Source organism: Schistocerca americana, chromosome 7 (genome assembly GCF_021461395.2).
Source record: "Schistocerca americana isolate TAMUIC-IGC-003095 chromosome 7, iqSchAmer2.1, whole genome shotgun sequence".
NCBI classification, from domain to species: domain Eukaryota; kingdom Metazoa; phylum Arthropoda; class Insecta; order Orthoptera; family Acrididae; genus Schistocerca; species Schistocerca americana.
Window position 1 is genome coordinate 482,309,691 of NC_060125.1, and position 16,475 is coordinate 482,326,165.

The following is a 16,475-nucleotide window of genomic DNA, read 5'->3' on the forward strand; positions in this document are numbered from 1 at the left end:
CCGCAACCGTGCGAATTGTTTGTCCAATATACATGCTGCCACATTCACAGGGTACACCATACACACCGGACACTCGAAGAGCAGTGTCGTCTTTAACAGAACGCAACATATCTCGTATCTTGGGAGCGGGCCGCAACACTGGTCTTAGCCCAACTTTGTGCAGCAGACGTCCTAACTTACTGCTAGTTGCTGTACAGTATGGCAGGAATGCAGTCCGTTTGGCCTCTTCTCCTGATTCATCTGGTGTCTTTCGTCGGCGGCCCTTGAAAGCGTTTGCGATGTATCTTTTGCTGTATCCATTTCTCCCGAAAACACGTTTTAAGTTCTGCAATTCAGACTGAAGGTGGTCGTCGTCAGAGATCATCTTGGCTCTATGAACCAACGTGTTCAGGACAGCTTTCTATTGGCGTTAAAGTACCTATCAGTGCGTGTTGGTTTCCGGTACACTGAATGACCAAGCTGGCCTCCTGCCTTCCGCTCAACCAAAACATCCAAGAATGGTAGCTGGCCGTGCTTCTCCATCTCGACAGGAAATTTAATTTTGGGATGGACACCATTCATATGAACGACGAACTGCTGAAGTGTATCTTCACCATGAGGCCAAATGAGAAAGGGGTCATCAAAGTATCGTAGAAAGCAAGACGGCCATAATGTCGCAGTTTGCAGAGCCTGCTCCTCAAAGTGCTCCATGAAGAAATTTGCGACTGCTGGAGGCAGTGGGGATCCCATAGCTGTGCCGTCCGTCATCTCATAACGTTTCATAACTTTTTATCCCAAAACACAAGATTTTAAGTTAAACGGAGACTTCAGGTGCCATTGGGCATTGAAATAAATTTTTGGTCTTTAGACATTGTGGGTATGATCCGCATAAAGGCGTTGCAAGTTTGTTGTGCCTCCTCCAATTTTTAATCTTTAAAAGCAAATACAGCATTGTTCTGCACTGTACTCACACTTCGTAAAATACATCCAGACTAGGGGTGGTACCATTCTGAAACAGAACCTATGTCCAAGAACGACAGCGAGAAACTAGCGTATATAGCGGGTATGGGCTAACTTTGCACTCTCCACGTACATGCGTACCTTGTAATAAGCAACGCCAGTCGGCAGCAGGGACATCATCGTCTCAGCAGTGCTGTACAATGTGTTTATTGCTACTTTCTAACTGTAGACGTTGTAATTGGAAATTTGTGGTAAGGTCTTATTGGACCAAACTGCTGAGGTCATCGGTCCTTAAGAATACACACTGCCGGCCAGTGTGGCCGAGCGGTTCTAGGCGCTACAGTCGGGATCTGCGTGACCGCTATGGTCGCAGGTTTGAATCCTGCCTCGGGCATGGATGTTTGTGATGTCCTTAGGTTAGTTAGGTTTAAGTAGTTCTAAAGTATAGGGGACTGATGACCTCAGCAGTTAAGTCCCATAGTGCTCAGAGCCATTTTTGATTACACACTACTTAATCTAACTTAAACTAACTTACGCTAAAGACGACACACACGCACCCATGCCTCAGGGAGGACTCGAACCGCCGACGGGGGAAGCCGCCCGGACCGCTGGACCGTAACAAGACGAACCGGATCGCTCGACTACCCCTCGCGGCTGTAAGCGTGGTTATTGAAATAGTGCAGATGGCTTTTCATAATTTCTATAATAAACCAGTTTTTCAAAGCAATGGATATTTTTCGAAAAACATTACATGTTCTTTAAGAAAAGTTGTTTGAAAACGTAAAACCTTGGCACTAGTGCAACGGCAAATCTACATGCTGTCTTTTTTTTTTTGGTCCGGTTGTTGTTAGAAATTGAAAACAACCCGTTATAATCGAATCAAACAAGTACCGATTCAGAACTAAAATACCGGATTGGTTTTATCCGGTCGGGTTCATAGCGCTTTCTCTGGCTGCTGGCAACTCTCTCAGTGGGCAAATACGACGCGCTGAAGGATGTGGGGCAGAAGCACGAGGTAGTGGCGACTAGCGAGCGCCATCCGGTGGCGGCTGCTCGGAACTGGCAAGGGAAACTCGTCATCGCAACCCCCCCCCCCCCCCCCAGATTTAGTGATAAAACGGTTCAGTGGATAGCCTGTCAAAAACTGAACATAAATCAAACATGAAATCAGGAAGTGTACTGATCTGTGAAAAAAGAATCAAAACACAAACAGTGAACGGTCCAAGTCAAGATGTGAATTATCAAGCCATTTGCAAGAAACACGGCGTCGTGATTTTGTGGTCACGGTGTTGGACTGCAAAGCGACAGATCTGTGTTCAAATCTCCCTCGCACTCCATATATTACGAACGGTCCGTCCGATCACTGACGTGTTTGTTCCCCTTCCGCAGTCTTGGCAACTGTCACACTATACACTGGCTATAGAATATGAGTCATGTGGTAAGAATATACAAAGTAAGCACTGAGTCTTGCCCTGATTATGACAATTTATTACAGAATAACCGTTTGACATAATAATTTACATTTGATACCGTCACATAGGTTAGAGTTACTAGTTTTTTTTAAAGACCACTTACGTTAGCAAACCTCAACGTGTGCTCCCTTGGTAGCTCGGAGAATGACGAAGCGGTATTCCAGTTCCCGCCAGGTGTTTTGTAACATGTGTTCTGTCACAGTACCCACAGCAGCTTGTATCCTAGCCTTCAGTTCGTCGACGTCAGCAACTGGTGTGACGAAGACTCGTTCTTTGATATAGCCCCAGAAAAAAAAGAAGTCAAAAGGCGTAATGTCTGGAGAGCGGGGTGACCAGGGTGTAGAACTATTCCTTCCAGTCAATCCGGAAATGTTTCATCCACAAAATCACGCACTATCAAAGTGGGAGGGGGGGTGGGGGGGTGTTCCATCGTGCTGGAAAAGTATCCATGGTTGATATTCTTCTGACTGTGGGGCAATGAACTGTAGCAAAACGACAAAGTAAATGTTAGCGGTAATGGATTTTACTGCGAAGAAAAACGGTCCAAAATCCTTGTTATGCATGAGGCCGCACCAAATATTCACTTTTTCGCTGTCTCTCTGTAACTGTACTGTAGCATGTGGAGATTCTGAACCCCATATACAGACATTATGCCAATTTACCATACCACTGACATGAAAGGTGGATTCATCGGTAAAGCATATGCGTTTTAAGTAATCGTTAGCGCTATCAATCCTGTTGAGAAACTGAGTTGCAAATTCAGCTCGTGTCAGCAAATCATTCGGCTTCAAAGCCTGCACGGTTTGCACTTTGTAAGCATGCAACCTAAGCCATTCATGAAGAATCATCACCACACTTGCTTGCGGCATTTGAAGATCACGTGATGCTTGAAGAGTTGGTTTAGACGGACTCCGCTGAAACGATTGCCGAACACGATCAACAGTTGCATCACTCACAGGAGGCCTGCCACTTCGAGGACGATCTTCAACACTGCCTGTTTCGTTAAACTTTGCATACTATCCCTTTATGGATTTAACGTCAGGAGAGCTGCATCCTTAAGAAGACCGAAATTTACGCTGAACACTGATGGGCGATTTCGTTTCGTGAAACCAAAGCACACACTGAGCTTTCCCCTGCTTCGACGCCATTTCGCCTGCAATTAATGTGACCTAATAGACCGCACCGGTGTTGTGGAGCACTAGCGTCATCTATTGGTCTCAACAACTAGTAACACTAACCTATGTAACGGCACCAAACGTAACTTATCATGTGAAACGGTTATTCTGTTATAAATTTTGAGGATCAGGTCAAGACTATCTGCTCACCCTGTATTAGCGTCGCGAGTATGTGTAATGAACAATGAGAGCAGACGAGATGCTACGTAGACCTCTCACAGAAATGGAAACAACACATAAACGGGTGTGGTCTATGTTACAACAAAGGAATTCAAGAGTCAAAACCATTGAAAGCGGAACGTAATAGTCATAACATGTAGGACTTGCGTAGAACAAATGGGAGGCACGTACGTCTGGAGGTCACTTCCCTACTCCTCGATGTTGCAAAAGGACGCTACACAGCGACACAGACATAAATCTGAATACAGCTAATTGACAAGTGAATGACTGGATGGAAATGGACAGTTCATAATTTTGTTAAAAAAAGTGGGAAGACGATGGGGATTGGAACACGGATCTCCCTCCTCACAGTTCAACAACGTTGCTTTTGAACTTCACTCGTGGTTGCACATCTTCAACTTGGACCGTTCACTGTTTTGGTTGTGCTTCTTTCCTCACATTTCCGTTCACCTTCTTCCTGTTTTCATGCTTGTTCTGTGTTCAGTTTTTGCGGGCTATCCACTGAACTGTCTTAACACGAAATCCGAAGAGGGTGTGATGGGGAGTTTCCTTTGTGAAAAGGCGGCTGTCGTGTGGTTGTGCCTAGGTTGTGGCGGCCTCTCGTGGTAGTGCTGCGTACTTCTTGAGCCATATACAAAGTACTTATTCATCATCAGATGTATAAGAAAGTGAACGATTTTTCACCAAGAATATTGAAAGAAATATCTCGGTGCATGTTCGTGGTAACTTGAATTAGTGTGCCTAAGTTAAGGTATGAAGAACGTCTCCTAAACTTCATAGAACCCCTTCCAACATGAGACAGTTAAACACTTCATTTGGCAATCGCCTTGCATTAGCTGAAAAGAAGCAAAATAGCGACTCATCGGACCTCAGCACACGTCAGTCAGAATACGTCTGGTATGTTTGTCAATTGGTTGGGTTGGGTTGTCTGGGGGAAGAGACCAAACAGCTAGGTCATCGGTCTCATTGGATTAGGGAAGACCTGGGAAGGAAGTCGGCCGTGCCCTTCCAAAGGAACCATCCCGTCATTTGCCTGGAGCGATTTAGGGAAATCAAGGAAATCCTAAGTCAGGATGGCCGGACGCGGGATTGAGCCGTCGTCCTCTCGAATGCGAGTCCAGTGTGCTAACCACTGCGCCACCTCGCTCGGAGTCGATTGGTCCATAGGTGAGTGCAGCTCTATGTGCCATTGGGAGCAATGTCGTTTGGCGAGGTGTCTGACTCCAAATGTCCTTCGCATTCAGTTCCCCATGCAATGCATGCTCGGAAACTGGTTGATTTCACTTACAGCAGTAATTTATGTAGGTTGTGGAACAAATTGTCACTGGAAAGGCGTGACACACGTCTCCAGTGCTTGTAGGCCTGCGTCTTTTTAAGCCCACTGTTCTATCTCTGTGTTTCTTGGCTGCGAGTGGCATACCACACGTTTGGGTTGACGCGGTGGACAGTCGGTATCGGTACACCAAAGAATCGCACCCAATCATACATGGTGTAGGCATTGGGTTGACACGGTGGACAGTCGGTATCGGTACACCAAAGAATCGCACCCAATCATACACGGTGTAGGCATGTGGATGTTTAAAGACGATAGTGCTATTAAGTTATTTACAGTTTTGCCGCACCTTACTGCACTGAATCCATTCAGCCGACTGGCACATAGCCGGCCAGAGTGGCCGAGCGGTTCTAGGCGCTAGAGTATGGAACCGCGTGACCGCTACGGTCGCAGGTTCGAATCCTGCCTCGGGCATCGTTGTGCGTGATGTCCTTAGGTTAGTTAGGTTTAAGTAGTTCTAAGTTATAGGGGACTGATGACCTCAGAAGTTAAGTCCCATAGTGCTCAGAGGCCTTTGAACCATTTTTTTGACTGGCACATAAACGTCACTTAAATCAGCAGTCGAGGACCTAGTGGCAGTTCTACACCATTCATAACGCTGTGAAGAGACCAGCGTCCTTTTTAAGCAATCTTTTGTACACTGAGCTTAGAGTTTGTGAAGGAGATGCTCAGTAGCAGACAAAATTAAAAAATATATCATTGTGCAACGCCACACCCAATCTTTATTTGCAGTTTTTTCAATCAGATAGATATAAATCAAAGTAAAAAATTATTACTTTCTCTAAGATACTACTACGGCTGAGCCGTCAGTAATAGAACTGAAAGTAATAAAACGGAAATTGTGAGAAGTTATCAGCCGCAAGGAAAATAAAACCATTTCTTCTTTTTTATGATTTGTAGGTTTTCTGATTGGATTGATGCTGCCCGCCATGAATTTCTCTCCTGTGCCAATCTTTTCATATCAGAATTGAAATTGCTATCTATGTCCTCAATTATTTTGCTGGATGTATTCCAGTATGTGTCTTTATGTCTTAACAATGTCCTACCATACTGTCCCTTCAAGTCAGTGTTTTCCTTACATTTCTTTCGTCGCCGATTCTGCTGGGACGCTCCTCATTCCTTACCTTATCAGTCCATGTAATTCTTCTGTAGCACTACATCTCAAATTCTTCGATCCTCTTCAGTTTCGGCTCTCCCACTGTCTATGGTTCGCTACAATACAATGCTGGGCTGCAAACGTACATCCTCAGAAATTTCGTCCTCATATTGAGGGCTATTTTTGTTATAACTAGACTTCTCTTCTCCAGACATGCTCTCTTTTCCTGCACTAGTCTGCTTTTCATGTCCTCCTTGCTTTGTCCGTCACTGTTAATTTTGAATCCAAGTTAGTAGATTTTGCGATCTTCGTCTATTTTGTCATCACCAATTTTAATGTTAAACTTCTAATTACTCTCACTTCTGCTACAACTCATTACCTCTGTATTATCCGGTTTACTCTCTTCCATATTGGTAGATTTTTTTGGGAGAAGAGACCAAATACTGAGGTCATCGGTCTCATCTGATTAGGGAAGGATATCGGCCGTGCCTTTCAAAGGCCTGGAGCGATTTAGTGAAATCACGGAAAACCTAAATCAGGATGTCTGGACGCGGAATTGAACCGTCGTCCTCCCGAATGCGAGTCCAGTGTTCTAACCACTGCGCCACTTCCCATCCATATTCATCACTCATTAGACTGTCCGTTCCATTCAAAAGTTCTTGTAATCTTCCTTCATTTTCCCTGAAGATAGCAATGCCATAAGAGAATCTTGTCATTGATATCCTTTCACCCTGAATTTTAATACCACTGTTGAACCGTACTGTAGTAAATGTCTAATCTTTCAGTTGTTGACATTATGAGGTTAGAGCTGAGCAATTGACATACCCCTATCAAAAATATCTATACTGGGTGACCGACCGTAACGATGAACACATCGCTCCCCATGTGATCATGTGAATTTAATTACAGGTGTAGCACAACGAATACCTTATTGGATGGAAATTATTAAACAGGGGTGGCCCTATTATACGTCAAACGTAGGAGTTATAACTCATAAGATGGTGTAAATACGGAATTCTTCAAACTACAGAATGAAAGAATGATCACTACAAATCCCAGTTTATTGTAAGGGTCAGTAGAGTTCGAAATGAACACAAATGCGAAAAGATAGGAAACTCTTACGTACATTGAGTATTGATACAATGGAATTAAAATGTAAATGAAATATCAGCACCTTGAAAGACATCAGATAATGGATATCAGGTGAACATATTAGAATAAGCACAACATTTAGGGAAAAAGTTCGTGGAAGTAGCACAGTGATTGCCGAATAATTAATTAGAGTGGAAGAAAAAGAACTGCAGTAGCAGTTATGCATACACCTTGTGAAGGACATGTTGAACTCGCCACTGCTAATAACATATTTAATTGAAATTGTGAAAGTCATAACGTTTTTCTAAAATCTCGCTGCGCCTACTACGACTCTGTTCGCGAGCGGTGCTGTTGCTCTCCATACTTAGTGTTACCGGTGCCCATGAGTGGCTGCTGTGGTGGCTGTGAAAATCTGAGTCATCTGGCCGGCACCGACGGCTGCTCACTCTCAGAGCCCTGAGTCGAAGAACTACTCTCGGCTGAAATGCCCCTGTGAGAGACCTGTGTGTGGCTTCTATCACTATTGACAGTGATTCTTCCGAGTGCCAACCACTCAGATAGAAACTTGATATTTGGAGAGGGTTTTGATCTTACACTGTAGGCATGTTATAAGAAGGGGTTTTTCCAAATACCACCTCAAAGAGTGTGAAATAGGGGATGAAAGATCTCTATTAAGACAATTTTAAAGCTATAACTACGAAAACTGGTATTTGGTTTCTTGGTCAGAGATAAAGAAATACATGTCTCAGATTTTCTTGAAATTTAATCTCTGGGGGTGAAATGGTGGATGAAATTTTTTTTTGTATATCATTGTTAAGGAACTACTGAAGCATATTTATACCTACATCTACGAAAATTTGTATTTGACCTCTCTGTTTTAAATAAAAAATACGTGCTTTAGTGCTTTTGAGAACAGAGCTCCTAAAAGGATGATATAGGAGTTGAAACGGTTCATGAAAATACTTCGTTATCAAAGTATTTTTAAAGCTAAATGTATGAAAATTTGTGTCTAGCTTATCGGTTGGAAATAAAAAGAAAAAGTATTTAAGCGATTTTTTAATTCAAGCCTCAAGGCGGTGAAATTGATTCATTGATTCATTATCGCCCAGCCCAAACCGTTAAGGATAGTAACTTGAAATTTGGAGAGAGTGTTTATCTTATACTGTAGACTCCGTTTAGTAAGGGATTGTTTGAATTTCCAACCCTAAGCGGTGAAGTAGGGGATGAAAACCTTTTTGAAAATAGGTCGCTAATAAGACAATTTCGAAGACAGAACTATAAAAATTGGTATTTTATTCTCGGTCAGAAGTAAAAAGCATCCTTATGCAATTGTTGGAAATTCTACCACTAAGGGGGTAAAATACTGTGTGAAAGTTTATTTTCAAAATTAATCATTATTAAAGAAGTCCTAAAGCATTCTTACAGCTGCATCTTTGAAAATTCATTTCTCGCTTCTGTATTGGAAACACAGACATACTTGTTTCAGTGTTTTTTTGAAAACTCAGCTCCTAATGGAGTGAAATAGGGGATAAAAACATTTATGAAACTGTTTTGCTATATTAAAACTTATTTAAAGCTAAATCTGTCAAAACTGGTACTTGAATTCCAAAGAAATATAAGTTAGGGTAAGAAATTTTTTTCTGGAAATATTACTACAATGACTCAAAAGGCAGGATTAACAAAGGCCTCCGACTCCAGGTATCGGAATCTCATTTTGGTCAGAAATATATTAAACCTTATATATTAAGCCTACCCCCATGAACCACGGACCTTGCCGTTGGTGGGGAGGCTTGCGTGCCTCAGCGATTAGATGGCCGTACCGTAGGTGCAACCACAACGGAGGGGTATCTGTTCAGAGGCCAGACAAACGTGTGGTTCCTGAAGAGGGGCTGCAGCCTTTTCAGTAGTTGCAGGGGCAACAGTCTGGATGATTGACTGATCTGGCCTTGCAACACTAACCAAAACAGCCTTGCTGTGCTGGTACTGCGAACGGCTGAAAGCAAGGGGAAACTACAGCCGTAATTTTTCCCGAGGGCATGCAGCTTTACTGTATGGTTAAATGATGATGGCGTCCTCTTGGGTAAAGTATTCCGGAGGTAAAATAGTCCCCTATTCGGATCTCCGGGCGGGGACTACTCAAGAGGACGTCGTTATCAGGAGAAAGAAAACTGGCGTTCTACGGATCGGAGCGTGGAATGTCAGATCCCTTAATCGGGCAGGTAGGTTACGAAATTTAAAAAGGGAAATGGATAGGTTGAAGTTTGATATAGTGGGAATTAGTGAAGTTCGGTGGCAGGAGGAACAAGGCTTTTCGTCAGGTGAATACAGGGTTATAAATACAAAATCAAATAGGAGTAATGCAGGAGTAGGTTTAATAATGAATAAAAAAATAGGAGCGCGGGTAACCTACTACAAACAGCATAGTGAACGCATTTTTGTGGCCAAGATAGACACGAAGCCCACGCCTACTACAGTAGTACAAGTTTATATGCAAACTAGCTCTGCAGATGATGAAGAAATTGATGAAATGTATGATGAGATAAAAGAAATTATTCAGGTAGTGAAGGGTAACGAAAGTTTAATAGTCATAGGTGACTGGAATTCGAGAGTAGGAAAAGGGAGAGAAGGAAACATAGTGGGTGAATATGGATTGGGGGAGAGAAATGAAAGAGGAAGCCGTCTGGTAGAATTTTGCACAGAGCATAACTTAATCATAGTTAACACTTGGTTCAAGAATCATAAAAGAAGGTTGTATACATGGAAGAATCCTGGAGATACTGGAAGGTATCAGATAGATTATATAGTGGTAAGACAGAGATTTAGGAACCAGGTTTTAAATTGTAAGACATTTCCAAGGGCAGATGTGGACTCTGACCACAATCTATTGGTTATGAACTGTAGATTAAAACTGAAGAATCTGCAAAAAGGTGGGATTTTAAGAAGATGGGACCTGGATAAACTGAAAGAACCAGAGGTTGTACAGAGTTTCAGGGAGAGCATAAGGGAACAATTGACAGGAATGGGGGAAAGAAATACAGTAGAAGGAGAATGGGTACTGAGGGATGAAGTAGTGAAGGCAGCAGAGGATCAAGTAGGTAAAAAGACGAGGGCTAGTAGAAATCCTTGGACAACAGAAGATATATTGAATTTAATTGATGAAAGGAGAAAATATAAACATGCAGTAAATGATACAGGCAAAAAGGAATACAAACGTCTCAAAAATGAGATCGACAGGAAGTGCAAAATGGCTAAGCAGGGATGGCTAGAGGACAAATGTAAGGATGTAGAGGCTTATCTCACTAGGGGTAAGATAGATACTGCTTACAGGAAAATTAGACCTTTAGAGAAAGGAGAACCACCTGCACGAATATCAAGAGCTCAGATGGAAACCCAGTTCTAAGCAAAGAAGGGAAAGCAGAAAGGTGGAAGGAGTATATATAGGGTCTATACAAGGGCGATGTACTTGAGGACAATATTATGGAAATGGAAGAGGATGTAGATGAAGATGAAATGGGAGATACGATACTGCGTGAAGAGTTTGACAGTGCACTGAAAGATCTGAGTCGAAACAAGGCCCCAGGAGTAGACAACATTCCATTACAACTACTGACGGCCTTGGGAGAGCCAGTCCTGACAAAACTCTACCATCTGGTGAGCAAGATGTGTGAGACAGGCGAAATACCCTCAGACTTCAAGAAGAATATTATAATTCCAACCCAAAGAAAGCAGGTGTTGACAGATGTGAAAATTACCGAACTATCAGTTTAATAAGTCACAGCTGCAAAATACTAACGCGAATTCTTTACAGACGAATGGAAAGATTGGTAGAAACCGACCTCGGCGAAGATCAGTTTGGATTCCGCAGAAATGTTGGAACACGTGAGGCAATGCTGACCTTACGACATATCTTAGAAAATAGATTAAAGAAAGGAAAACCTACATTTCTAGCATTTGTAGACTTAGAGAAAGCTTTTGACAATGTTTACTGGAATACTCTCTTTCAAGTTCTAAAGGTGGCAGGAGTAAAATACAGGGAGCGAAAGGCTATTTACAATCTGTACAGAAAGCAGATGGCAGTTATAAGAGTCGAGGGACATGAAAGGGAAGCAGCGGTTGGGAAGGTAGTGAGACAGGGTTGTAGCCTGTCCCCGATGTTATTCAATCTGTATATTGAGCAAGCAGTAAAGGAAACAAAAGAAAAATTCGGAGTAGGTATTAAAGTCCATGGAGAAGAAATAAAAACATTGAGGTTCGCCGATGACATTATTATTCTGTCAGAGACAGCAAAGGACTTGGAAGAGCTGTTGAACGGAATGGGCAGTGTCTTGAAAGGAGGATATAAGATGAACATCAACAAAAGCAAAACGAGGATAATGGAATGTAGTCGAATTAAGTCGGGTGATGCTGAGGTAATTAGATTAGGAAATGAGACACTTAAAGTAGTAAAGGAGTTTTGCTAGTTGGGGAGCAAAATAACTGATGATGGTCGAAGTAGAGAGGATATAAAATGTAGACTGGCAATGGCAAGGAAAGCGTTTCTGAAGAAGAGAAATTTGTTAACATCGGATATAGATTTAGGTGTGAGGAAGTCGTTTCTGAGTGTATTTGTATGGAGTGTAGCCATGTATGGAAGTGAAACATGGACGATAAATACTTTGGACAAGAAGAGAATAGAAGCTTTCGAAATGTCGTGCTACAGAAGAATGCTGAAAGTTAGATGGGTAGATCACATAACTAATGAGGAGGTATTGAATAGGATTGGGGAAAAGAGGAGTTTGTGCCACATCTTGACAAGAAGAAGGGACCGGTTGGTAGGACATGTTGTGAGGCATCAAGGGATCACAAATTTAGCATTGGAGGGCAGCGTGGAGGGTAAAAATCGTAGAGGGAGACCAAGAGACGAATACACTAAGCATATTCAGAAGGATGTAGGTTGCAGTAAGTACTGGGAGATGAAGAAGCTTGCACAGGATAGATTAGCATGGAGAACTGCATCAAACCAGTCTCAGGACTGAAGACAACAGCAACTACAATTAGCGTGAAGAGTTTAGAAGTTGTAATTTGTGAACAACACAAAAATTCGATTAAAGGAAAATAAGTCTTTGCAGCCCATGTAGTCCATGTGGCCGAAGCAGAGGGATCCAAGCTAGTTTTGACATAACTAACCGACAGTGATGAGTGTTGCGGCCCCCTCCTATCGCGTCCCTGGCCCCTTCTTCATCTACATCTGTATCTACGTGGATACTCTGCAGATCACACTTAAATGCCAGTCAGAGGGTTCATCGAATTCCCTTAACTATAATTCTCTGTTATTCCATTCTCGAACAGCGAGCGGAAAAAATGAACACCTATATCTTTCCACGCGAGCACTCATTTCCCTTATGTTATTATGATAATAGTTTCTCTCTATGTAGGTAGGCTTTGAGAAAATATTTTCGGTTTCGGAGGAAAAATTTGGTGATTGAAATTTCTTGAGAAGATCCCGCTGCAGCGAGAGATGCCTTTTCCATGACAATCTCTCCCATATTTCTCGATAATTCAAAATGTGCTGACCTTCTTTGAACGTTCTCGATTTATTCCGTTAATCCTATCTGGCAAGGATCTCACACCGTGCAGCAGTATTCCAAAAGGGGGCAAACAAGCGTAATGGAGACAGTCTCTTCAGCAGATATGTTCCATGTTCTGAGTGTTTTGGGAATAAAACGCAGTCTTTGGTTCGTCTTTCGCGCAACATTTTCTGTGTGTTCTTTCCAATTTAAATTGTTCGTAATTGTAATTCCTAGGTATCTAGTTGAATTTACGACCATTAGATTCGATTGATTTATCGTGTAACCGAGGTTTAACGGATTCCTTTTAGCACTCATATGGATCACTTCACAGTTTTCATTATTTGTGTGGTCAACGCTAATTTTCACACCACACAGATATCTTTTCTAAATCTTTTTGCAATTTGTATCGATCTTCTGATCACTTTATTGGAGAATATACGATAGCATCTTCACTGTTTCGTAAGCCTCTGCTCAACATGGAATCAGGATTCCCAGCTACTCATTGTTTAAACGCAGAGTAACTAATTAATTTTGAATATTAGTAGTTAGATAATGTCAATCATTGGCATCAACTTCAGCCACACTCGCACTCTCATCTCTAGCTGGATGGTTTTATCAATTTAAAGGATTCTGATTATGATACCTGGCAGTTTTAACAAAAATTGTAGGGTAACCATTTGCCTCTTATTATACGCCACGTTAGTACGACTGTGTTAGCGAAAATTTTACTAGTGAATTTGAATGTGATCGACGTCAGTGCTCATATGTCACAGTTTATGGGAGTTTCGGCAGACTAATTTTACTTCTACATAGTGAAGACTGTTACAGTCTTCACACCTAACGATTTCCTTAAATGCTAAGGACTAATTCGAGTTTGAATTTAAATTGTTGATGGATACAATGCAACATCAGTTATTTGCATTTGCGAAAGACTAGATATATTTCTGTAGGATTCATTCAATTAACTACAAACTGTTGACTGGCCATATATCAAATTCTGGTAATATTCTGTTAGTGCAGACTAATAATTTTCATCGTTATGTTGTTTTCATGATGTATGTCACGCTGCAAATTTTTCCATGACAGAGTTTTCCCTCTTCACTAGAATTACATTATCAGCTTAGTAGCATACCAAAATGTTCATACATTACAGACAGATCCCGGGTTCGATTCCCGGCGGGGTCAGGGATTTTCTCTGCCTCGTGATGACTGGGTGTTGTGTGCTGTCCTTAGGTTAGTTAGGTTTAAGTAGTTCTACGTTCTAGGGGACTGATGACCATGGATGTTAAGTCCCATAGTGCTCAGAGCCATTACAGATAGAACAAACTTATTGGTACACTTTTTACACAAACTGCGACAGGTTTCATCAGGAAAATGATCATTCATTATAAAATGGAAATAAAATTGGAATAGAACTGCCGGTGAACGTGTTTGTGACACAAGTAAACGGTAGTGCAGATTAGCTGTGTGCTTTGCGACTTCCTTCCGTTCCATTAAGTACAATTAGCACTCTGCGTACTGCTTAGTTCTCTCAAAATAAAAATTCTTTTATTTTTGTCACCTTTTACAGTCCCTTCCAATTTCTTCAAAGGCGGTATTTCGTCTCTACCCCTTTCTTAACTCTTGAATACAAGTCTTCAAGACTCCAAGCGCCAAGGACGGCCTCCTAAATTAGTATTGCACCTGCAGTAGCCTTGTTAATGTGCCCTCTGCAGTTCTCCAATATCCTTTAAACTCCTGAACAAAATCTTTCAAAAATGTTTTCACTTGGTTTTTTAAAGACATCCAGTAGAGTCGCATTTCGCTTGTAAACCCTTTATCTGTCTTTTGGAGAGACTATCTCCACCATTGGCGTCGAGATCAAAATTAAGGAGTAATATTTTTAAGGAAAGGAAACTTACAGCAGCGGAGATAATCTCTCTCTAACCATGAAATGGTAAACAAAGTTATCATTTCGGAATAACTATAAAAATTTTACATCTTGACTCATTACCACTTTCTGCAAAAAATTTGCGTATGAGGTGACTTGTTGCCTATTATACAGTTATAGCCTACGGTTACAAATATTGGAAGCTGTTCAGAACCCACACCTCAAAAACTATTGAAATCGATGTCAACGCAATCCAGTTACTGAATAATGAAACACATTTTGAATTAATATGTAATTGTGGATTTATCATGTACAATCATTGGAATGCATAAATATTAAAGTAAATAACATTAAAAGCATTAGCAAGCATAAATATTAACGTAAATAACATTAAAAGAAAATGATAGAGGTAATTAGACGAATTTTGCATATCCAACCTTTTCCAAACTTGTATAGAAGACCGATTTTAAGAATAATCAAAATTGTTTTAATTGGTGCTAAATGTCTTGGTACTACACAGGGTATGTCACTGATAGCCTTTAACATACAGTTCCTCGGATTATTTTCAGCCAGCTCTTTTCACACTTATAACAGATAACTTCAGATTTACTTCAGTCGTGGAATAGCCGATGAAATTAGTCGAAGCATACCTAATAATTTTCAGAATGTAGAAAACTGTGAAAAGACACACCTCGAGAAACATAGACTGGGTGTAATATACGACGATAAGATTACTGAATAACAAACAGAATTAACTGCACGTCTTAACGTTTATTTAGCGATATGAAACGGAAGGGCTGACTTAGGCCTACGTAAATTTGAAGTGAAACAAATGTGGGCTCCAGCGAATGATGCGATATTAAGAGAAATCACTTAATGCGCGAAAAAAAAGCGGAAAATGGCCGATAACCAGTAATTATCATTTAATGATGTACACATCATAGTCACAAGTATTTTTTGTGTTAGAGGGAGGGCGATACGAAGTTTAACGTTAAACACACTTAGCTAACAGACTTACCAAAATCAAAATAAATTCCGATACGAAGAATTTGTTTTCAGCTGACGACATGCGACATCTTTCAAAGACCACGCACGTCTTCGCCTCGAAAGTTAGACTATTATCTTTGTGAGCTGTTATTAGGATAACGTCACTCATTGTTAAAGAATGAAGCACAATCTTCTTTGAAGATCAAAATAATACAAGAGGTATAACATTGAAGAATAAGAGATCACATATCAATGCTAATGTACAAAGTAAAATAGTTCTTCACTTCCAGAATGAGATTTTCACTCTGCAGCGGAGTGTGCGCTGATATGAAACTTCCTGGCAGATTAAAACTGTGTGCCGGACCGAGACTCGAACTCGGGACCTTTGCCTTTCACGGGCAAATGCTCTACCAACTGAGCTACCCAAGCACGACTCACGCCCCGTCCTCACGACTCCTGCTCGCAGGAGTGCTTCTGTAAAGTTTGGAAGGTAGGAGACGAGGTACTGGCAGAAGTAAAGCTGTGAGGAGGGGGCGTGAGTCGTGCTTGGGTAGCTCAGTTGGTAGAGCACTTGCCCGTGAAAGGCAAAGGTCACGAGTTCGGGTCTTGGTCCGGCACACAGTTTTAATCTGCCAGGAAGTTTCAGTTATTCACTTACTTTAAACGTTCTTTAAAAGCTAAAGGAACCAGGAATAAAATTAAATTTTATGGGCTTCAGGTCTGATCTATTAAAATACGTCTACAAATATGATGTAATGAGTCGATTGTATAGATTTTGGGAT

General features: G+C 41.4%; 1 protein-coding gene and 1 non-coding gene across 2 annotated transcripts in view; one reads left to right on the forward strand and one right to left on the reverse strand.

The window, feature by feature from the left end:
• Positions 1–16,475, forward strand: part of LOC124622298 (zwei Ig domain protein zig-8-like) — a 909,359-nt gene that overhangs the window by 415,914 nt on the left and 476,970 nt on the right. The gene's annotated exons all lie outside the window — the stretch shown is intronic.
• Trnas-uga lies at positions 16,049–16,123 on the reverse strand. Its single transcript has one exon. It is a non-coding gene; the product is annotated as a tRNA-Ser (tRNA).